The 23766-nt window shown below is 43.8% G+C and overlaps 1 pseudogene; it reads right to left on the bottom strand.

The window, feature by feature from the left end:
• Positions 1–571: 571 nt before the first annotated feature.
• On the bottom strand, positions 572–688 carry LOC126268390 (5S ribosomal RNA; annotated as a pseudogene).
• Positions 689–23766: the final 23078 nt, after the last annotated feature.

Below are 23766 nucleotides of genomic sequence, written 5' to 3'. Positions count from 1 at the left end.
CGTGGGCCCCTGTGTTCCCCGGGTCGGCCTGGGCCGCAGACTGGCGTGGAGGAGCGTCCGTCAGGGGCAGTCCGCGAAGCCAGCCAAACGCCGCTTCCTGCAACATGGCGCCGCGCCCGGCCGCTCCTTTGTTTTACGTAAACACTCGTTACTGTCAGCCGTAGCCACACCCAGCCTGCTGCTGAGGCCCCGCTGGGGCCTTCGACCCACATGCGCGTTTCAATTACTTACCCTCATTCCGACTCCCCCTGTCTTTGTCGCAGAAACACGTTCACCCAATATCAACAACAATGACACAATTAGTTTGTTAATTTGCAGATGTATTTCCGAACTGGTTATAAATATTACTCCACGTTCAAAGGTTGTCATAGCAGAGGGCCGCATCAAGCACTCCGTCTTCAGGCCACAAGTGGCCCATCGGGACCATCCGACCGCCGTATCATCCTGAAATGTAGATGCAGATAGGAGGGGCGTGTGATCAGCACACCGCTCTCCCGGTCGTTATGACGGTTTTCTTTGACCAGAGCCGCTACTATTGGGTCGAGTAGCTCCTCAATTCGCATCACAAGGCTGGCAACAGCGCATGGCGGCTGGATGGTCACCCATCCAAGTGCCGGTCACGCCCGACAGCGCTTAACTTCGGTGATCTCACGGGAACCGGTGTATCCACTGTGGCAAGGCCGTTGCCTCCGTTGCCTCCGCATCAAACCAGTCAGAAAGGAAAAGCTTCCCTAAGTTCCTGAAAGATCAAAGAGTCTTTGGCTGAAAGTAAGCCTAAGACCGTTTACATTCATAGTGGAAAACATTCAGATGTCTTTTACATTGAAGGGCGAAAGAAAATGATATAGCCATGCGTATTGAAATACAGAGATACACTACTGGCCATTAAAATTGATACACCAGGAAGAAATGCAGATGATAAACGGGTATTCATTGGACAAATATATTATACTAGAAATGACATGTGATTACATTTTCACGCAACTTGGGTACATAGATCCTGAGAAATCAGTATCCAGAACAACCAACTCTGGCCGCAATAACTGCCTTGATACGCCTGGGCATTGAGTCAAACAGAGCTTGCATGGCCTGTACAGGTACAGCTGCCCATGCAGCTTCAACACGATACTACAGTTCATCAAGAGTAGTGACTGGCGTATTGTGACGAGCCAGTTGCTCAGCCACCATTGACCAGACGTTTTCAACTGGTTAGACAAGTGGAGAATGTGTTGGCCAGGGCCACAGTCGAACATTTTCTGTACCCAGAAAGGCTTGTACAGCACCTACAACATGCGGTCGTGCATTATCCTGCTGAAATGTAGGGTTTCGGAAGGATCAAATGAAGGGTAGAGCCACGGGTCGTAACACATCCGTAATGTTACGTCCGCTGTTCAAAGTGCCGTCAAAGCGAACAAGAGGGGTGATACGCCAGTATGGCGATGACGAATACAGGCTTCCAATGTGCGTTCACCGCGATGTCGCAAACACGGATGCGACCATCATGGTGCTGTAAACAGAACCTGGATTCGTCCGAAAAAATGACATTTTGCCATTCGTCCACCCAGGTTCGTCGTAGAGTACACCATCGCAGGCGCTCCTGTCTGTGATGCAGCGGCAATGGTAACCGCAGCCATGGTCTCTGAGCTGATAGTCCATGCTTCTGCAAACGTCGTCGAACTGTTCGCGAAGGTGGGTGTTGTCTTGCAAACCCCTATCTGCTGACTCAGTGATCGAGACGTGGCTGCACGATCAGTTACAGCCATGCGGATAAGATGCCTGTCATCTCGACTATTAGTGGTACAAGGCCGTTGGGATCCAGAACGGTGTTCAGAATTACCCTCCTGAACCCACCTATTCCATATTCTGCTAACAGTCATTGGATCCAACGAGAGCAGCAATGTCGCGATACCATAAATCGCAATCGCGATAAGCTACAATGCGACCTTTATCAAACTTGGAAACGTGATGGTACGCATTTCTTCTCAAACACGAGACATCACAACAATGTTACACCGGGCAACGCCAGTCAACTGGTGTTTGTGTATCAGAAATCGTTTGGAAACTTTCCTCATGTCAGTACGTTGTATATGTCACCACCGGCGCCAACCTTGTGCGAATGCTCTGGAAAGCTAATCATTTGCATATCACAGCATCTTCTTCCTGTAGATTAAATTTCGCGTCTGTACCACGTCTTATTCGTGGTGTAGCAATATTAATGGCCAGTAGTGTATATAAAGAGGCAGAGTACGGCGTTGCGATGGGCAGCGCCTGTAGAAGACAATAAGTGTCTCGCATAGTTGTTACCTCTGTTACGTCTGCTACTGTATCAGGTTATCAAGATTTAAATGAGTTTTAACGTGGCACACAGCGTCTCAGAGATAACTATGAAGTGGGGATTTTTCCCGAACTACCATTTCACGAGTGTACCGTGAATATCAGGAATCAGTTAAAACATGAAATGTCGACATCGCTGCGGCCTGAAGAAGATCATGCAAGAACAGGACTGACGACGACGGAAGAAGTTCGATCAGCGTGACAGAAGTGCAACTCTTCCGCAAATTGCTGCAGATTTAAATGCCTGGCCATCAACAAATATAAGCGTGGCACCTATTCAACCTATACATCATCGATATGGGCTTTCGGAGCCGAAGGCACACTCATGTACCCTTGATGACTGCAAGACAGAAAGCTTTTCGCTTCGCCTGGGCCCATCAACACCGAGATTGTAAACGTTCAAATGTTCAAATGTGTGTGAATTCCTAAGGGATGTCATCGGTCCATAGACTTACACACTACTTAAACTAACTTATAATGAGAACAACACACACATCCATGCCCGCGATAGAAATCGAACCTACGGTGGGTTGGGTCGCGCAGTCCGTGACATGACGTCCGAGATTGGGCTATTGATGATTGAAAACTTGTTGCCTGGTCGGACGAGTCTCGTTCCAAACTGTATCGAGTAACAATTTTGTTACTCTATTATGATTCGTAAGGAACAAAGAATACTCGAGGTTTAATCCATTGATAATAATATCACTATAGGCTGAGCTCTAGTTCGTACAAGACAAAGATGTGGTAAAAAGCCGATGGTGTTATTTTCAAATCAACCATCCCGAAATCAGATATAATCGGTTTAAGTATATCTTAGGAGACATGAACTAACTCGTATGGCGGCAGAAGAACATGAATTCCGTTCATTCCGAATGACAGTCCGAAGTCTTATCGTTGCGGTGCCTCGTTTCGTACCTCGATTGGGGCAACTTTGAGAATTAGTTTGCCAGTACCCATACCCGAAAAGTCCCGAAGAAAAAGACATTAGTTTCGCAACTGGACAGTATGGATTCAGATTATATTTCAAGAGACTTGGTTATGTCTGCCGTTCTTTTCCTAAATTTCTCTGGCGAGTGCTGGAATAGTTTCCTGTTACACAGTTGACGCTCTTTCACCTTTTGGACGACGTCTTAAAGTGTATGTCTGCTACGTTTCTCTGAGGTCGAGACTGATGAATTCAAAGAGAGAAAGATACAGAATTTTCTCTACCCAATGAGTCTTACTGAAAGTAGAAAACATATTTACTTATTATCCCCAATCGCTATGGACGCCAAGAATAGGAACAGAAAAATCGCCATGTTCGTAAGAACTGCTGTTGTTCAGCTAATCAGTTACGAAGAGTCATTGTCCTAGGACAAACCTGTTGTTACAGTGGCATCTTTGGTATTACAAGCATCGTTGAAAGTATGCATGGCAACTATTTCTACTGTCATTAAAAACTGTGCAAGATATTTCAAGCTGACAGCAGTTACATCTTACACGAAAAGAGAATAATCACTGTGTAACCACACGTCAACAATTTACAGCATTCATAGACAACAGAACTTATACACTGCTGTATAGTAAGTGGTATAATGCTACTGAATAAATGTTGAGAAATAAGTGTACATTTTAGAGACATGGCTTCAAAAACTGCTCACTAATAACTGACTGCTACCCAGTACAAGCCTCCTTTATTTAATATAGAGTGAGCAGAAAATACTTCTTGAGTGTTATTTATATGACTGGCTTGCATTGCTGTAATTGCTCGTTGTTTTAATACTTTGAGGTACTGCTGTGATTGTAAAAAAAAATGACATCATAAACCAACAAAAAGCTGAGATGTGAATACCATTCTTTATTGACAACAAATTTCAATAACTAGAGTCGACAGCTACGTCAAGGAGAAGCATTTGAAAATATTTATCATACAGTTGCTGTGTACGTCAAAAATAGATAGAGCAAATATCTCCACGATATTATCACCTTAATTATACATAACCAGAAGTAACCTTTATAAAATTATATCAGCTGTGTTACATGACAGTATCGGATGAGTCGTCATTCGATTTACATATTTTCTATCCAACGTCGATTCACTTATCAGGCGTGTTCAGTCATTTTGACTGTAGAGCCCCTTGTCTTCACATTATTACACAAACGTTTCCTCTTTTATTTCACACGAGTATCTCTATATTAACAAGTAACAATTACATATTTTTAGATACCTGACTATATGGACATTTAATGATTTCCATGTGTTCACAATTTATTTACAGATTCTGTATGTAAGCATCCATTTACTGCATTGTGTCTTCTTAGATTTGTCATCGCTAGCGTGATGAAAATTTCTTCTTTATGAATATGACATCAAGAAAGTTCCTTTTGTATCAAATACTAGGCCACTGTATCTGACATATATTTTTATACTAAAACCAACTATACAACAAATGCTTTATCTACTACATTCTCATGAATTTCGTCTGGGTGGCGAGCCTAACCTCCGAAATAGTTTTCAGTTATGACAATCATGTCTTTTTTAAATGTATTAGACAGGTGGTGCACTGTTAGTGAAAACAGCTGTATGGAGCTTTCTACCTCTTACTATTATAGACAACAAAATTTCCACGAAATATGATGACTAATTAAGTGATTTCGATTAAAGCGTGCATCAACGAATACCTCCTGTAATATAATTGCAGAAATTAATGACTATAAATTTTAAATGGTGGCACACTATGTTTGATGTTAACATTGTGGTGGGCTATATTATGACCTCCAGCATCAAAGAAGGACACAGTTCCGCAGCCTCATTAAATCCCTTCTGGGTGTACGCCCGCATAGTCTCAGAAAATACCTAAAATGCTGAAAATATTGCAAGAAGTGACGTTTCGAGTGTGCTTAGCTTCGCAAGTATTTCATAATATAACGGTTCGGGAAGGATTTTGATTAAACTAACATCGGTTGTGGAAGCTTACATATTTGTATCAGCTTTACAGCATTTGAGATGCCGGTCTACGAAGGCGTTATGTTGGGGAAAGTGTAATGGACGTAAGGAAGGCAAACGAAGGAGCTGAAAGTGGTGCGTATCTGCCTTATGTACGATAGTATGAGCCTTGGAATCATGAGATGACACAAAAACTGAAGAGAATAAACATTGTTTGGAAGGGAACAGTAGCAGAGAAGACAAGATCTACGGATGAATGTCTGAATGACGTTCCCGATTTCATGTCTTGTTAGACAGTTAGACATGTTATATCTGAAAAACGATTAGTCTAAAAGCAGAATAGCACAAAAGATAATAACATGGAAGTGAAATCGAGGTTCCATCAGCTCAATGGAAAAGTATAAAGTCCCTCCTTAGCTATTGCTTATTAAAGTTCTGAGTTTATAGCATTTTACTTTAAATCACGCAAGTAGCAATATTTGTGGAATGTCTCTAAGGACAGAACATCAAAGATAAATAATTTTACTTAACTTGAACTTGGCGTCAGCGTCCAGTGGCAGATTGAAAACAAATGTGGCCCTGGGAAATGTTTCAGGTATGACTGATGTATTACCTAATAATTCTCGCACTTTCAACAACAGGAACTCGCAAACTTTTTCATAAACAATAAATTACAGTGTGCTCACGGAGATTAAACGCTTAGTCGTTTTATGTTCTAGGCGCTTCGCGGCTAAGAGAGTCGTGAACTGCAGCTCAGAACCAATAAAAATGTGAAGTCTTTGTTGCCAGTCACGATATATGAATTATGCATTAATCTAGAAGTCACCAGAACATACGATGAATCAAACTGGCGGTGTAAACAATTTCGCCTTTAAGATTTAACAAAAAGTGGTTCAAATGGCTCTGAGGACTATGGGACTCAACTGCTGGGGTCATTACTCCCCTATAACTCAGAACTACTTAAACCTAACCAACCTAAGGACGTCACACACATCCATGCCCGAGGCAGGATTCGAACCTGCGAGCGTAGCATTCGCACGGTTCCGGACTGCATGCCTAGAACCGCGAGACCACCGCGGCCGGCTTAAGATTTAACACAAATCCAAATTATTCTATGTTTTTTCTATTGAAAATAGAAATAAAATATATTTGTGAAAGTGACAGGATAAATTAAACACTTTTTAAAAATTCAGATTTTATGCCACATCGTAAATACACCATCAATTAATCAAATTATGTGACGTCTCCCATAAGTAATGTTCCATTGCTGTTTTGTCGAAAACTGACATTTTGAGCCCGTGGCTGTTTACAAAATGTGGATTGACTCTTACAGAGAAGATAACAGCAACCAGCCATTTTTTAAAATGCTATTTGTTTATTGAAATACCGTCGTTACCGGTTTCGAACTGACAGGGTCATCTTCAGACCACTAGTTTATGTTAAGATATATTTTACATTCGCTTCCACTATCTGCTTTCCAAAATGATGAAATTTCCTTGGGGTGGTGGTACCCTTGAAAAATCCGCACCGTTATGTTCCACTGCTGACAGCTTGTGATCATGCAGCAACAGAGACTGTATGATGCACTTTTTTGTATTTATGTGTACGCATAATCTTAAACACCACTCACACACCAAGAAGGTGCGCCACATTGCGTAATGTATCATGGGCTGTAGCTAGATCTGAGTAGAAACTTGTCGAAACGATTGGCATTTAGTGTTATAAAGAGATATAGCAAATCAGGTGAACTGATATGATAAGATTCAAAGAGGTTCCCTGAAGGACCAGCAAGGAAAGACTACGAAGTAATCATTGGCTGGAAGAAGGAAGGCTAAACGTTAAGCCTCCGGGAATACCTTTCACGGTACTAGAGGGACCTGTGAGGGTTAAAAATGCAATGGAAGGCAGAGATTAGAATGTGTGCGTTATTTTATTTTTCGGGGGGGGGGGGGGGGGGGTTTGGAGGAGGGAGCTATCATCAGGCTTGTGCCTGGTTTGACGCGGCCATGACGAATTCCTTTCTCGAGCCAACCTCTTCATATCTGTTGTTGGATATATTGCAAACTCTTTCTTTTACCCATTATTGCTCCTTCAGGAGCCATGGAAGTTATTCCATGATCTAGGAACACATATTGTCAAACAGTCCTTTCTTTTTGTTAACATGTCTCACTTGTTCCTTTCGTTGCTTATTGCCATATCTGATTCTCCTCATTACTTGCGTCTGTCATCAGTTTACTCTCAATCAGTAGTGTATGCTCATTAGACTGTTATTCCGTCCAAAAGTCCTCTAATTCTTCCATAGTATCTCTGCAAACAGAAATGCCATCAACGAATGTTATCATTTATAACCTGTCACTATTAATTTTAATTCCACTTTTGAATCCTTCTTTTTATTACGTCATTGCTTCCCTGACGTATGGATTTAAAAGGAGGGACGAAACACCAAACAACCGTCCTAGATGCTTTCTGACCCTTTCGCTCCGTTATAGGACTTGTGTTCTCACGTATATTACCTGCCTTTTCCTATAACTTACACTTATTTTTTGAGAGTTTCTGACAGCTTATATGATTTTTCCGAAGTCTTGTTTCCCTTATCTAGTGCAACGTCTGAACTGCCTCTTAGGTACCATTTTCGTTTGAAATACGAAACTGGTCAACACCAAACACATCCTCAGATTGCGATGTGTAAGAGAAATAACTAAGGATGTTGAGTGCAGGTGCTATTTTGACAGTTAGAGATTGACTCAGGAGAGGAAATACTGACAGGAGTCTGTATCAAAAGAGACAGAAGACTAATAAACATCACAAAAACCAGCTTTGTTCCCGACATGCGGAGCGCCCTCTGGGTAGGAGCTGAAGATAAAGAGGGTGCGTCGAGTTGGCTTCTGAGTCAGCGAACGCAAAGGTCAGGCTGACCTCGTTCCTGCAGACGTGTCCAAGCCGGCGCACGCTGAGCTGTCCGTCCCCCATCCTGCTGCTAAACGATCCAAATGGCAATCGATACTCTTCTCTCTGCCAGCAGTTACGTTTATAAAATGCCAACTTTTTGACATTTCACCTGCGTATGGATATGTCACACATATTTCACATAGACTGAGGTGACAAAAGTCATGGGAGAGCTGTAGGTCTATGCACATATATACAGATTGATGTAGTATCGTTTAGCCAAGTTAGAAAAGGACGGTTCATTGGCGGAGTTGTCATTTGTACTCAAGTGAGTCATGTGAAAACGTATCCAAGGTGATTGTGGCCGCGCGAAGCCTTTGAACGCGGAATGGTAGTGGGAGCTAGACGCATGGGACATACCATTTCGGAAATCATTAGGGAAATCAATATGGCGAGGTCCACAGCTTCAAGAGTGTGCCGAGATCCAAATTTCAGGCATTACCTGTCACCGCGGACAATATAGTTGCCGATGGCACTCGCTTAACGACCGACAGCAGTTGAGTTTTCGTAGAGTTCCCAGAATGAAATTTTCACTCTGCAGGCTGTGGCTAAGCAATGTCTCCACAGTTTCCTTTCTTCCACGTGTGCTAGTTCTGCAACGTTCAAAGAAGAGCTTCTGTGATGTTTGGAACGTAGGAGACGAGGTACTGGCAGAATTAAAGCTGTGAGGAAGGCTCATGCTTGGGTAGCTCAGTCGGTAGAGAACTTGCCCGCGAAAGGCAAAGGTCCCGAGTACGAGTCTCGGTTCGGTACACAGTTTTAATCTGCCATGAATTTTTCATAAAGTTGTCCCTGCTCACAGAGAAGCAACGCTGTGCCAAATAACCGCAGAAATCAATGTAGGACTACGACAATTGTATCCATTAGTCAGTGCGTTGAAATCTGGCGTTAATGGGCTATGACAATAGACGACCGACACAAGTGCCTTTCCTGCAGCGTCTCTTCAGATTTAGTGGCCATATCTGTTGGGCCGTTGCCGACTGGGAAACCGTCACCAGATCTGAATGACGTTAGTTGATAAGAGCTGATGGGAAGGTTCGACTGTGCCACAAACCCAACGAAACCATGGAGCCAGCTAAGCACTGTGAAAGCTGGTGGTGGCTCCTTTATGGTGTAAGTTGTGTTTACATGGAATAGACCGTGTCCTCTGGCCCAATTGAGCCGAAGACTGACTGGAAATGAGGTGCAGGCTTGTGGTGGCTCCTTTATGGTGCGAGTCGAGTTTACATGTAATGGATCGGGTCCTCTGGTCCAACTGAACCGAAGACTCACTGGAAATGAGGACAATCTACAGCCATTCATCGAGTTCGTGTTCCCAAACAACGATGGAATTATGGATGAAAATGCGCCGTGTCAACAGGCCATAATTGTTTGCGTTTGTTTTGAACAACATTCTTGAGAGTTTGAGGGAATGATTTGAGCACCCAGATCACCCTACATGAATCCCATAGAATATTTGTGGGTTATAATCAAGAGGTCATTCATCCGCAAAACCCTGCTCCGGGAACACTTTCACAATTATAAAGGGTTATAGCAGCAGCATGGCTCAATATTCTGCACGGGACTTTCTATGTCGAGTTGCTGCACAACACTGGAAAAAAAGGAGGTCCGACGCAACATTAGCAATTATCTCATTACTTAAGTCATCTCAATGTATGTGTTTCACATTTGTCCTGCATACTTTCCACATATTTATGTACTTATTCTTGCGTGTCACCCCTTGTCATTTCCACTCCGCCCCTCTAGATACTGAGCTATGCTGCTCAACATTACTTTTATACATACTGACACACGTTTTCTCCTCCAACCTCAGCCACAGGGGTGCTACGGACGTTTTATTTTCACAATAACTTTTTTTTAGATAACAAGTGTTGTGAGTACCAACTACATACTTCAAATGTTACGTCATAGTCATCGAACCCCCTCCCTCCATACTAGTGTGTAACGTCAACGGTATTGTCACCAATGAATTTAGCGATCTGAAAATTATGAACTCGATGCTAATATCGGACGTGGCCGAATATTTTAATGGTCACGGCTTCACAACTCCGTCCATAGAGGTGGGAATTGTATATTATCCCCACAGTATATTTACACAAATGAAACAAATAATGGGTAACGTGTATACAAAATTTAGTTGAAATTGGTGCAGACGTTACTGTGTTACGCTTCTATAACATTCCATATGACCTCCTCTTCATTTCTATCCACATCTCTTGGGGAGGTAGGTCTTCATATCTACAGAGCTACTTTTTAGATAGTAAATGATGTACGGAAATACGTTTTTCTATATACAACGTGTTTCAAAAATAGTTTTCCAAACTATGGTGAGAGGTTCCTTATATCAAAATCACAAAAATTCAACTAAACATGAGCTCTAAATTGTGTACCATAGAAACTAAGAACACTTGTTCATGTCTGACACTGTCAAAGACTTTTGTTCTGCTGGAATCTCTTTGCTTCCCTTATTTTGCGAGGAAGTAGTATGGACCAAAACAAAACAAAAATATCCAGTAAACATGACTACTGATGTGCATACCTCAAGAGCTATGAACACTTGTTCAGTAGAAAACATGTGTTTCACAGTAGACGTGACGAACAAGTGATCACAGCTCTTAACGTTCTCGTCTTAGAGCTCATGTTTACTAGATTTTTTATAGTTTTTGCGTAAGAAACCTGTCTACAAAGTTCATAAAAGTAGTTTTGAAATGCCCTGTACATATAGACTAACTGGAGTTTCCAGTTCTTTTTCGATTCGTTCATATTATCTCGCTTGCTGTCGTTATCCTGAACTGCTGTTCTCCCACACACTTCATCTCCAGGTTTGTCACAAAATGCGCTATTGTCTAATATGTATGCTTTGGTTACTTTTTTGTGGTTTAGCCATTGAAGTCTGAAACATCAACCCGGCCCCTCGACCGTCCAAGACGCAGTTTTCACCGCCTGAGCTTTCCTTGTAACAGATTTGATCTGTCTCGCTACTTCAGTCTCACAGTACCTTTCTCCAGCTTATTTGCTAGTATTTATGTAGCCTCGTAATTACATACTATTTAAAAATAATGCTTATATATGCATAAACCTTCTTAAAAAATTATTTAAAAACTTTAAATTCTCTAGATGGCAATTAGATAACAATAGTACATTCTGCCGAAATTAAAATATTGTAAATAATTTTTTAAACATTCTTAGATATAGAAACGGATTTGGAATCGCTTGTCTGCATCACATCAAGGTCACGAAATAATTTTAGAAATAATGCCATCGTCTGTATACGTCATGTTTTGTTGCTTTCATCTATACTTTAATCGGTCTACAGCGTCCTACAGCACCAAATTAGCCTGTCACATATGCCATTATTCATTTACCTTCGGGTATTCAGTTATAAAAATGCGAATCATGAATTGGATTTGTTCTGTAATCTTTCCAAAGCGTAATTTTGTTTCTTATTTTCTCAGTCTGCTTAATGTTCACGTCCTTCTAATGTTCCAATGTTTCTCTGTGTTAACACACTACTTGCTGTCTACGTATATAATCTGCCAATTATTTCAAATGCATGCCAGTATCTCACACATCAATACATGATCCCTTTCATTTGTTTGATGGACAGTGCTAAAAACGTTTGTTAATGAACCTTCGTGCGAACAGACATTAATCCCATTTATGATCTCTACGGCAGTGATAACTGTCACGGCACAGTGTTTTATCTCCACAGAAGAATTATGTAGTATAATATCGTTGTATGACTCCTTTCCCCCTTGATGTAAATAAATGATTTTGTCGTTTCCAAATCATGTGATGCGTCTTACTTATTGAACTTGCAACTACACAGAATATTTTGGTGCTGAAAACCTGAAAAAAGGATTGCCACAGACGACACGTGGAAGACTTTCTGCGAACAACACTTCTGACTTTGCTAAGAAGCAGGAACAATTACCATATTAAGGGGGTTTTCTGGTTTGAATTTTACCTAATTTTCATTTTTTGAGATGAAAGCAAAAGATAAGTCAAAAAATGCTGATACCCTTTTATTTATATCTCTTCTACTAACATAAAAAAAAATTTTGGTCCAAAAATATTAAGGGTTATTAAACAATATTCCGTCGAAAATCGTAATACATGCCGTGCACCGGTAGGCGGCTGGACCTCATGTAGGCAATTGGGTGCTCTGAAACAGAGCAGACCAAAAAATTATTAAAATATACGAGTGTAGTTACGGTCAGAACCTCTGAGAAGTGAAACCTATGACTTTCTTTCATAAAATGGCGACTATTTGAAAAAAGTAGGAAAAATGGGCTGGGTTTGGCCATTCAAACGTACATAAAAAATCGAAATTTTGAAAATTGTTGAACTTTCTGAGGTCTCGACCGTAATCAGCTCAATTCACTGTAAAAATAACTAAGCGGCATCAAAATCAGCCTCGTTGTTTTTCGGCACTCCAAATGCCCAGAAAAAGACTTTTAGGAAATCGCGTGGCTTTCGTCGGTTTTTTTTTTTTGGTGCATACCATCAGTCTGCCTTGCTTGGTTCATACAGAACGCCGTCCTCGATCTCGTAAATTTCGTCTGACTGCAGCGCTTCCACCCGGGCGGCGGACCTGGCTTCTTTACTGGCCGTAGATGCGCAGTGCTCTGAGCGTACAAGGCAGTCGGCGTTGCGTCTTCTGCTTGCCAAGTTGCATGCCGATGACATTCATCGTTGTGCGAGTCTCATGGAGCCGTAGTTGAAGGTAACTGTGGTGCAATTGTTTGCAATTTCGACTACTCCTTTACCGGAATAAGTGTGTTTCGGGGAAAGCTACCAGATAGGCAAATTCATCGACTCATTAGGGTGTCGAGTGTCCGAGCCAACACATCTTTCAGGTAAACTGCGCTCGACAGATCTTCGTGTGTAGGTCTCGTTGCCTCCGAGCGCCGTCCTCAGGTGCTCGACGACGAGAGACTGCCAATCCGATGAGCGTGTTTTCGACAGTATGCAATACTTGACGGGCAAAATGGTCTCGCCCACATGTTCTCCATAATATGAGGTATCAAACTAGGTAGGTCAATGGGCACTGTTTCAAAGGCTGCTGCTTGCCAAACAATACGCAGAGTGATCTCCCACAACACTATAATGTTATATGAAAACTATATTCACGAATTTATATTTGTTTGGTGCTTTAATTATTCTATGTATATAGAGTCAACGATTACAGAACTGAGGAAACATACTCAACTGCACATCGGGACACTGCAAGCAAAAACCTAACTCCTGTTTCATTTTTGATCACTGTCGTAAAGTACTATTGCTCACTGGGTAGTATTCAAATGATAGCTGTGCGCTGCCATTTCTCCTGATGCGCTCGGTTGTGAAAGTGTTTGCATTGCGCTTGTATGTGACCGTTTCCATTATATTTCACAAGTCAATAGCGTTTCCAGATTATTTTCTAGGACACAAGAATTATACTTTTACATAGATTGACCGTTACAAGGTTACCTACCCTGACGAGCGAAAAAAACTGATACACCTGCCTAATATTGGGTGGCGCCTCCACGAGTACGCTGAAGTGTCGCAACACGACGTGGCATGGACTCGACTAATGTCTGAAGTAGTGATCGAGGCAACTGACACAATGAATCCTGTTGAGCTCTTCATAAATCCGTAAGAGTACGACGCGGTGGAAAAAATGAACAGCACGTACAAAACATCCCAGATATGCTCAATAACGTTCATGTTTCGGGAAAATTTGGTGACCAGCTGTGGTGTGCGTACTGTAAGACATTCAGTACACACAGCATCAGATTATTTGACTTGTCGCTCTAATGATGTAGGCGAGTCTCAGCAATATGTCTCGTGGTCTTATCGTGGCGTGTTTATCTTCTGCTGTTAGGTCAGACGATAGAACTGCCACTTGCACGCTTAGAGTAGCAGATTGACAGTGACCAACTTTAAACAGAGCTTGATTAATTTTCTCACACATTTATTAAAATAAAAACAAGCATAAAAATTACTTAACTTGGTTCTGGATGCTATTTACAATTGACAATCTGAAGTTTCTTTGGTACTGGTACGTTAATCCTATTCTCACATATATCTCTGATACTTGACAAAAGTGTCTATGCATTTATCTTCATGTCTATGTACTGGAATATGGTAATCTTATTAGGCGCAGACTGAAACTTGACTATAGACTGGTACAGACAAATGTAGAACTCGTACAGACTGTTGCAGACAAATGCAGACTGACTAATCGGAGGTCTGTACACTCGTTATAATACCTCACGCATTCATGTATCACAGCGCGAGTGTGATCCGTGAAGAGAAAAGGTTCTACGTTAGAAGGAATCTCACTGGCTGCGTTACATATTAATACGTTGATCGGCGGAAGCAGAATTTGGTCCTTCTCTATGGCAGCGCCATCTCGTAGTGCGGAGACGGACGAGCGCAGCGCCTGCGATGTTGTACTTAGCTGGGCGCGCTCTAGTGGGAAAGTAGTGTACGCGCTGACTATACGGAACTATGTACACAACATCAGCTAAAGTGTTTAAACTCAGAAGAGTGTTCCTGGAGCCACTCTGTAGCAATTCTAGACGTTTGGGGTGTCACATTGTCCTGCTGGAATTTACGAAGTCCGTCATAATGCACGATGGATATGAATGGATGCAGGTTATCAGAGAGGATCCTTACGTAGTGTCATCTGTTAGCGTGGTATTCAGGGGTATCAAGGATCTCGTATCACTCCAACTACACACGCGCTACAACATTACAAAGCCTCCACCAGCTTGAACAGTCCCCTGAAGACATCCAAGGTCTATGTTTCGTGAGGTTGTCTCCATGTGCGTACCCTTCCATCCGGTCGATACAATTTGAAACGGGAATCGTCCGACCTGGCAACATGTTCCAGTCATCAACAGTCCAATGTCGGTGTTGACGGGCCCAGGCGAGGCGTAAAGCTTTGTGTTGTGCAATCATCAAGGGAATGGGATTTCGACTCCGAAAGCCCACATCGATGATGTTTCGTTGAATGGTTCACACGCTGTCTCTTGTTGATAGCCCAGCGTTGAAATGGCAGCAACTTGCGGAAGGGTTGAACTTCTGTCACGTTGAACGATTCTCTTCAGTCGTCGTTGGTCTTCTTCTTGCAGGATCTTTTCCGGTGGCAGCGATGTCGGAGATTTGAAGCTCTACCGGATTCCTGATATTCATGGTACACATCACTACTTCTGAGATGCCATGTAACATTGTTCGTGCGCCGACTATAACGCCACGTCCAAACTCACTTAAATATTGATAACCTCCCACTGTAGCAGCAATAACCGTTTTAAGGACTGCGCCAGACACTTGTTGTCCTATATAGGCGCTGTCGAGTGCAGCGACGTATTTTGCCTGTTTTGCATATCTCTGTATTTTAATACGCATGCCTATACCAGTTTCTTTGGCACTACAGTGTAATAGCTGTGCGTTGCCATTTTTTATGTTGGGCTGTAGTTCGAAAGTGTGTGCATGCGCGTGTGTGTGACTGATTCTATTATATTTCACGAGTCAGAAAGCGCTTCCGAAGTACTTTCTAGGGCGCAGGGGCAATACCACTACTTAGCTTGAACGTTTCGAGGATTAACCATTGCTACTTACGAGTTTAGTCATTGTTGAAAAAAATTTCGGACTTACAGCCGATCGTCGTCTAATTCATTCCACGATACTTCGACTGGGCACCTGCCAGTAACTTCACGTGAGCCATGGAAGACTGACCAAGACTTGCTCCGTTCCGCTAAAAACAGCGGATGTTATTTACCGGCTGCAGCGCCCTCGCTGGAGGAACCGTGGAACATAGGTTGCCTCTGTCTCACTGCCCGCCGCGGCCGTTGGCGCACTCTGTCGCCTTTGATTAGAACGAATCGTGGAGATAATGGGGTTCTGTGCACTGTTTAGCTGGTAGCCGGTATCACGTTTCATCAGATTTCCAAGAATTCTTTAATAATAGGATCCGAAAAAGATGTTGCTGTGGTCAGAATTACAGTTCTACCATACTCCATTGAATGTACAGTCGAAATACAGTGTTCGACAATAGCGGACTTTCTTGGCTGTAAAATGTGAGGGCGACGTTGATGTTCGGGGAAGAGTTATTTCACAGGACGTGTGGTCTGTATACCATACCACAATGACAAGTTTTTATGTAAATTCCGCCCTTCCGTAGTAACAAATCGTTCTTCACTGATCCAAAAAGGTCTGAATTCACAGATGATGGACAGAAATGCGCTTTCACTTGAAATTTGCAGAGGCTTCTTGCTATTATAAACGAAATACTGCCCACAAAAAGAAGGAAAGCTAAAGATTTTGCCGGTGTGTTCTCGCCCTTATCCACTTCCCGATTGAATGATTTAACTGACAGTGCCACGTTAATCTGCTGGCTTTATTTCTTTTTAACATTGCCTTTAGGTGTTTGAGTTCTTTAGGCATACTATCTAGACCTGAGGCTGTGTGAACTCTGTATACGAGTGTTTTAAGCACGCTCATAGTTTGCGGCTGATGATGAAAACTTGATCCTGTGTGGGTTTACGATAAACTGAGTCTTCCGGTGAACTATAATTCTTTAGGAATTCCAAGGAAGGAAACAACCATTTCTCTCTGGTTCTATGGTGGACCGATGGAGCTGAGATGGTGAAGAATATCCATCAATTTATCCTTTCGATGAGGCCACACTAAGAAATTGCCGTTCACATGCCTCCAAACTACAGTTGGTCTAGGAGCAGCTGATTCAAGCGCTCTCTCCTCGAAATCGTCCATAAAATGGTTGGCCACCAAGGGAGACAGAGAGACGATCATGTTGACTCCGTCAGTCTGTTCAAAAATTCTTGGTTGAATATAAAATAGGGTGATGACAGAGCACGCTGAAATAAAACAGTGATGTCCAACTGAATCATTTTGCCAATTAGTGCCAAAGAATCTGTGAGACGGACCTTTCTAAAAACTGATACTGCAGCAAAGCTAACCAAACGGTCAGGACTGCTATGATGGAAAGTCCTCGTTCTATTCATAAAGTCAGCTGAGTTACAAGTGTGATGTGGGAATTTGAACACTGACAGTCTCAGCAAAGATACGAGATGTTTGGCTAAATCATATGTAGGAGTTCCAACGTGGCTCATTAATGGACGTAATGGGCCAGTTTCCTTATGAATTTTTGGAAGGTCATTCAATCTCAGTGGTTCATAACCATGTGATTCTAACCTCTTAATGATTACTGGAGGTAAGGAGGAGGAATTCAGTAGTGCAGAAGTTTTCCGTTGCACACGTCCTGTAGAGTCCTAATCATTTCTTCTATAGGCAGAGTCACTTAGCAGACTATGCATCTTACCATCACGCGCACTACGGGGTAACGGTTGCATTACCTTCGTCAGTACCACCACATCAGCGTCCTTTCATAGATTTCTTAGCGCAGCGCCTTCTGCAGGGGTTACGTTATTACGTCGAGGAGAAGCTCTCAAAAGAACACGGCAAGTTTTCCTTCATACGTCTTCTGCAGCATCCGAAGGAAGGCGTCGTACGGCTTCTTCAGCACCACTCAAAAAACTAATTAAAGGCAGTGCTCTACATGTAAGTGCAAAACTGAATCCCTTTCATAATGCAGGCAGCGTCGTATAGTCCACATTTTAAAATTCACAACAAAACAGTCATTGCTTTTAATCGCAACACGCGTTTCAGTTTGCATTCTGACCTATCGTTTGAAACAGACTTCGTGCATCTACTGTAACGAAAAGCAATGTTTCTTGTAGATGGAAAAATTTCCGAAGACAAAGAAGAAGCGATCTGGGAGCAATGCTGGCTCGAGTTTACTAACACAGAGAAATAATAATATAATCGTGATTTCTGCAAGTAAAATATGCTGAGTTCTATTGTTAGAATAAAATTGACTTCTGTGCATTCCTTTCGACAAAACTTGCTGCTTGTTCGAAATAGTTATTTGAGTGCCTCATAAGTAATGCTTTGCATTATTTCCTATTTATTTAAGTCGTTTCGTTGCATAATATTTAACCAATATTAGTAAGGACAAATAAATGGGAAAATTATTACAAAATCAGTGAGACATCTGATACTTCTCGTTACTTAATTAGAAAATTCAACAAAATCTTGAAACTAAATAAAATCAGTATGGAATGATTATCAGTTTAGATTGGAAAAATGAAAGTTACCACTACACCAATTCTTCTTCACAATCGGTAATTAAAGGAAAGTATAGGATAAAATCTTATAACGGACGATTCAGCTAGGCTGTTTCGCTCAGACGCCAGCTAACATTTTAAGATAGAATTGTATTTTCACCCAGATGTTTGCTGAAAAAGTCTTTAGTTTACAAAGTGTAGTCTATTTTGATATACACTTCTGGAAATGGAAAAAAGAACACATTGACACCGGTGTGTCAGACCCACCATACTTGCACCAGACACTGCGAGAGGGCTGTACAAGCAATGATCACACGCACGGCACAGCGGACACACCAGGAATCGCGGTGTTGGCCGTCGAATGGCGCTAGCTGGGCAACATTTGTGCACCGCCGCCGTCAGTGTCAGCCAGTTTGCCGTGGCATACGGAGCTCCATCGCAGTCTTAAACACTGATAGCATGCCGCGACAGCGTGGACGTGAACCGTATGTACAGTTGACGGACTTTGAGCGAGGGCGTATAGTGGGCATGCGGGAGGCCGGGTGGACGTACCGCCGAATTGCTCAACACGTGGGGCGTGAGGTCTCCACAGTACATCGATGTTGTCGCCAGTGGTCGGCGGAAGGTGCACGTGCCCGTCGACCTGGGACCGGACTGTAGCGACGCACGGATGCACGCCAAGACCGTAGGATCCTACGCAGTGCCGTAGGGGACCGCACCGCCACTTCCCAGCAAATTAGGGACACTGTTGCTCCTGGGGTATCGGCGAGGACCATTCGCAACCGTCTCCATGAAGCTGGGCTACGGTCCCGCATACCGTTAGGCCGTCTTCCGATCACGCCCCAACATCGTGCAGCTCGCCTCCAGTGGTGTCGCGACAGGCGTGAATGGAGGGACGAATGGAGACGTGTCGTCTTCAGCGATGAGAGTCGCTTGTGCCTTGGTGCCAATGATGGTCGTATGCGTGTTTGGCGCCGTGCAGGTGAGCGCCACAATCAGGACTGCATACGACCGAGGCACACAGGGCCAACACCCGGCATCATGGTGTGGGGAGCGATCTCCTACACTGGCCATACACCTCTGGTGATCGTCGAGGGGACACTGAATAGTGCACGGTACATCCAAACCGTCATCGAACCCATCGTTCTACCATTCCTAGACCGGCAAGGGAACTTGCTGTTCCAACAGGACAATGCACGTCCGCATGTATCTCGTGCCACCCAACGTGCTCTAGAAGGTGTAAGTCAACTACCCTGGCCAGCAAGATCTCCGGATCTGTCCCCCATTGAGCATGTTTGGGACTGGATGAAGCGTCGTCTCACGCGGTCTGCACGTCCAGCACGAACGCTGGTCCAACTGAGGCGCCAGGTGGAAATGGCATGGCAAGCCGTTCCACAGGACTACATCCAGCATCTCTACGATCGTCTCCATGGGAGAATAGCAGCCTGCTTTGCTGCGAAAGGTGGATATACACTGTACTAGTGCCGACATTGTGCATGCTCTGTTGCCTGTGTCTATGTGCCTGTGGTTCTGTCAGTGTGATCATGTGATGTATCTGACCCCAGGAATGTGTCAATAAAGTTTCCCCTTCCTGGGACCATGAATTCACGGTGTTCTTATTTCAATTTCCAGGAGTGTGTTAGCACCAACTTTGTTTATTCAAATGATGTCATAATAATTTATGTAGCTAGTATTCCTGTAAGACACGGATTCAGCGGAGTTTCACTCTTCAAAGTCCCGTTACTGGCCGCAGAAACTATAGTACCTATTACTTACGACATATCTATTATAAAGATGACACTAATTGCAGTCTTATGTGGAAGTTCGTGTTTTTGTACAGAAATGTCACTGGGCTACCCCGTTAAGTTAAGAGAAAGTACTTATCGTGGAACTCCTTTGGTAGCGTTCTCGTATCCCGCCCCCGGGTTCCCGGGTTCGATTCCCGGTGGGGTCATGGATTTTCTCTGCCTCGTGATGACTGGGTGTTGTGTGATGTTCTTAGGTTAGTTAGGTTTAAGTAGTTCTAAGTTCTAGGGGGCTGATGACCATAGATGTTAAGTCCCATAGTGATCAGAGCCATTTGAACCATCTTTTGAACTTCTCTGTACCGGGAATACTGGAGGGATGTTTAAGACATAATTGGTTGTGAGACGTACCCCAAAAGTCAGAAGTGGATGGTCTAGCTGAAGCGATCACTTCTCTGGGAGGAGTTTCCCCACTGAAATTCCGATAGACAGCAATGGGGATGACGTTAAGTCAAGGACACCCGCAGACATTTGCGTGACGCGCTGCATTCCTGTTACAAACAAGAGTGTTTACTGTTGGGTGGCTTCTTTCCTGATAACTAAGGAATGCATCTAAACATTTGAAATAAAGCGCTGGAGAGATTGTAGCCAGTGCGTGGAACTGAAACAACATATAGGATGCAAGAACAGTACGGGAGTTTGTGCATTACATGCCACCTGCTGCAAGATTGGAATTTTTCAGCCTACTCGGAGACTTGGAGACGTGGTCATGAACATTTTATCAGTCATTGGATGGGACAGGAAATTGAGCTTGCCAATGACAAAGCCGACATGACATAATTCAGCGCTGAGGAGCGCAAAGTGAAGTGCATGAATAACAAAAGTCCTAAGGAAGGAGAGCGAAGTTTAATTTGCGGAGTCTGGGACCAAACCTACCAGTCAACGTAGGGGCACAGGAAATAGGAATCATAAGATAAAGTGAGTTAGCCTTATAGAGGCATGTCACCTTATTGTCAACTCAGTCTTTGGACTTTTATTCAGATCGCTACTACCTTGCCGATCTTTGTCGTCACAACGTGAATTTTAATTCCAAATTATTCGCGTGAATATTAATTTCAATGGGTGCAGATGTATTAGCCGGTGGCGACATATGAAAACTTACGCCGGATCGTGACTTGAACACAGGTGCCCCCTTATCGTGAGAGTTTGCCTGGGCAAGCCTGATGGTACGATAAAGCCCTCCATATGTTCAGTTCCAGCACAAACTTTCATATATCACAATAGGTAATTTATGACCAAAAAAAGATCACGATACCAAGAAGAAGTTGTGCGACATAAACGGAACTTGCTAGGCGTGTTTCTACATCTGAAAGATGACGTCTATTCGAATTTAGCGCCAGTCACTTAAGAGTAGTGCTAGTAATGCCACTGTGAGGTTGGAAATCAAGTTTGTTTTAAATACACCCTGTAACGGTCGTGAGCTTAAAATGGTTCAAATGGCTCTGAGCACTATGGGACTTAACATGTGAGGTCATCAGTCCTCTAGAGCTGAGAACTACTTAAACCTAACTAACCTAAGGACATCACACACATCCACGTCCGAGGCAGGATTCCAATCTGTGACCGTAGTGGTCGAGTGGTTCCAGACTGAAGCGCCTAGAACCGCTCGGCCACACCGTCCGACCGGTCGTGAGCGTTCGTTATCTTAGAGATTGGACTTGGTGAATTGATGTTAGGCAAGAATGCCTTGAAGGTGACAAAGACGCCGTTACCGACACCTCACTTAGTTCGAACAAGGTTGTGGAATAAGGCGACGAGAAGTTGGTTTTGCTCCTGCGATACTGCAGAAAGACTGTATGGATGTCGTCGCTGGAAGCGGTGGCCACGAAAATGTATAGTAACAACAAAACCGGACTTCTAACGGTTGCAGGCACTAACGAGAGCGAAGACAATAGTGTTAGGCGTATGACAGCACCTGGAGCAGCAGTTTCAGTAACTGTTCGCACCATAGTGACACAAGTAACTGTTATAAATTGGATACTTCGAGGACATCTCCTAGCACGACACCTTGTAGCGTGCGATCCCAAACCACCGCTAATTGCAACTTCAGTGGTGTCTGTCGAGAGCTCATTGGAGGGCAGGGTGGAGGTGCGTTGTGTTTTATGATGAAACGTGATTCTGCCTCGGTGCCAGTAATGGCCGTGTGCTGGTTAGAAGGAGGCCAGTTTAAGACCTGTAACTAAACCTGTCTGCGTCCTAGAGGCACTGGACCTACACATAGGGCTTGGGTGTGTTTCGTAAGGCAGAAGGAGTATACTCGTGATTATCCCACTCACCGTGACTGCAAATTTGTACGTCAGTCTGTTGATTCAACCTGACGTCCTGCCATTCATGAACAGTATTCCGTGGAGTGTTCTCCAACAGTATAACGCTCGACCGTACACCGCTGTTGTAGCCAAACATGTCCTACAGAAAGTCGATGTATTGTCTTGGCCTGCTCGATCACCAGGTATGCCTTCAATCGAGCACATATTGGACATCATCGGACGACGACTCCAGCGTCATACACAAACAGCATTATCCGTCATTGTGCTCGGCAACCAAGGGCAGCAAGCGTGGAACTCCGTCCCACAATCGGACATCCGGCACCTGTACAACACAATGCATGCACGTTTGCTTGCTTGTATTCAACATTTTAGTGGTTACATCGGTTATTAATGTACAACCTATTTCACATTTCAAAGGGTTTATTTGTGCTTACATTAATGTGTCATCTTCCAAATTTAATCACTTAAATATGTTACCTCGACAAACGTATTTCCGAAATTTTATTACTCTGCATTAATTGTTTTTTGGTGTTGCTGCGATTTTCTAAGTCAGTGTATATACACTCCTGGAAATGGAAAAAAGAACACATTGACACCGGTGTGTCAGACCCACCATACTTGCTCCGGACACTGCGAGAGGGCTGTACAAGCAATGATCACACGCACGGCACTGTGGACATACCAGGAACCGCGGTGATGGCCGTCGAATGGCGCTAGTGCGCAGCATTTGTGCACCGCCGTCGTCAGTGTCAGCCAGTTTGCCGTGGCATACGGAGCTCCATCGCATTCTTTAACACTGGTAGCATGCCGCGACAGCGTGGACGTGAACCGTATGTGCAGTTGACGGACTGTGAGCGAGGGCGTATAGTGGGAATGCGGGAGGCCGGGTGGACGTACCGCCGAATTGCTCAACACGTGGGGCGTGAGGTCTCCACAGTACATCGATGTTGTCGCCAGAGGTCGGCGGAAGGTGCACGTGCCCGTCGACCTGGGACCGGACCGTAGCGACGCACGGATGTACGCCAAGACCGTAGGATCCTACGCAGTGCCGTAGGGGACCGCACCGCCACTTCCCAGCAAATTAGGGACACTGTTGCTCCTGGGGTATCGGCGAGGACCATTCGCAACCGTCTCCATGAAGCTGGGCTACGGTCCCGCACACCGTTAGGCCGTCTTCCGCTCACGCCCCAACATCGTGCAGCCCGCCTCCAGTGGTGTCGCGACAGGCGTGAATGGAGGGACGAATGGAGACGTGTCGTCTTCAGCGATGAGAGTCGCTTTTGCCTTGGTGCCAATGATGGTCGTATGCGTGTTTGGCGCCGTGCAGGTGAGCGCCACAATCAGGACTGCATACG

The sequence above is a fragment of the Schistocerca gregaria genome, chromosome 4 (assembly GCF_023897955.1).
Source record: "Schistocerca gregaria isolate iqSchGreg1 chromosome 4, iqSchGreg1.2, whole genome shotgun sequence".
NCBI classification, from domain to species: Eukaryota; Metazoa; Arthropoda; class Insecta; order Orthoptera; family Acrididae; genus Schistocerca; species Schistocerca gregaria.
The sequence above is the reverse complement of the archived record's forward strand: the minus strand, read 5'-3'. Positions and strand labels throughout refer to the sequence as shown.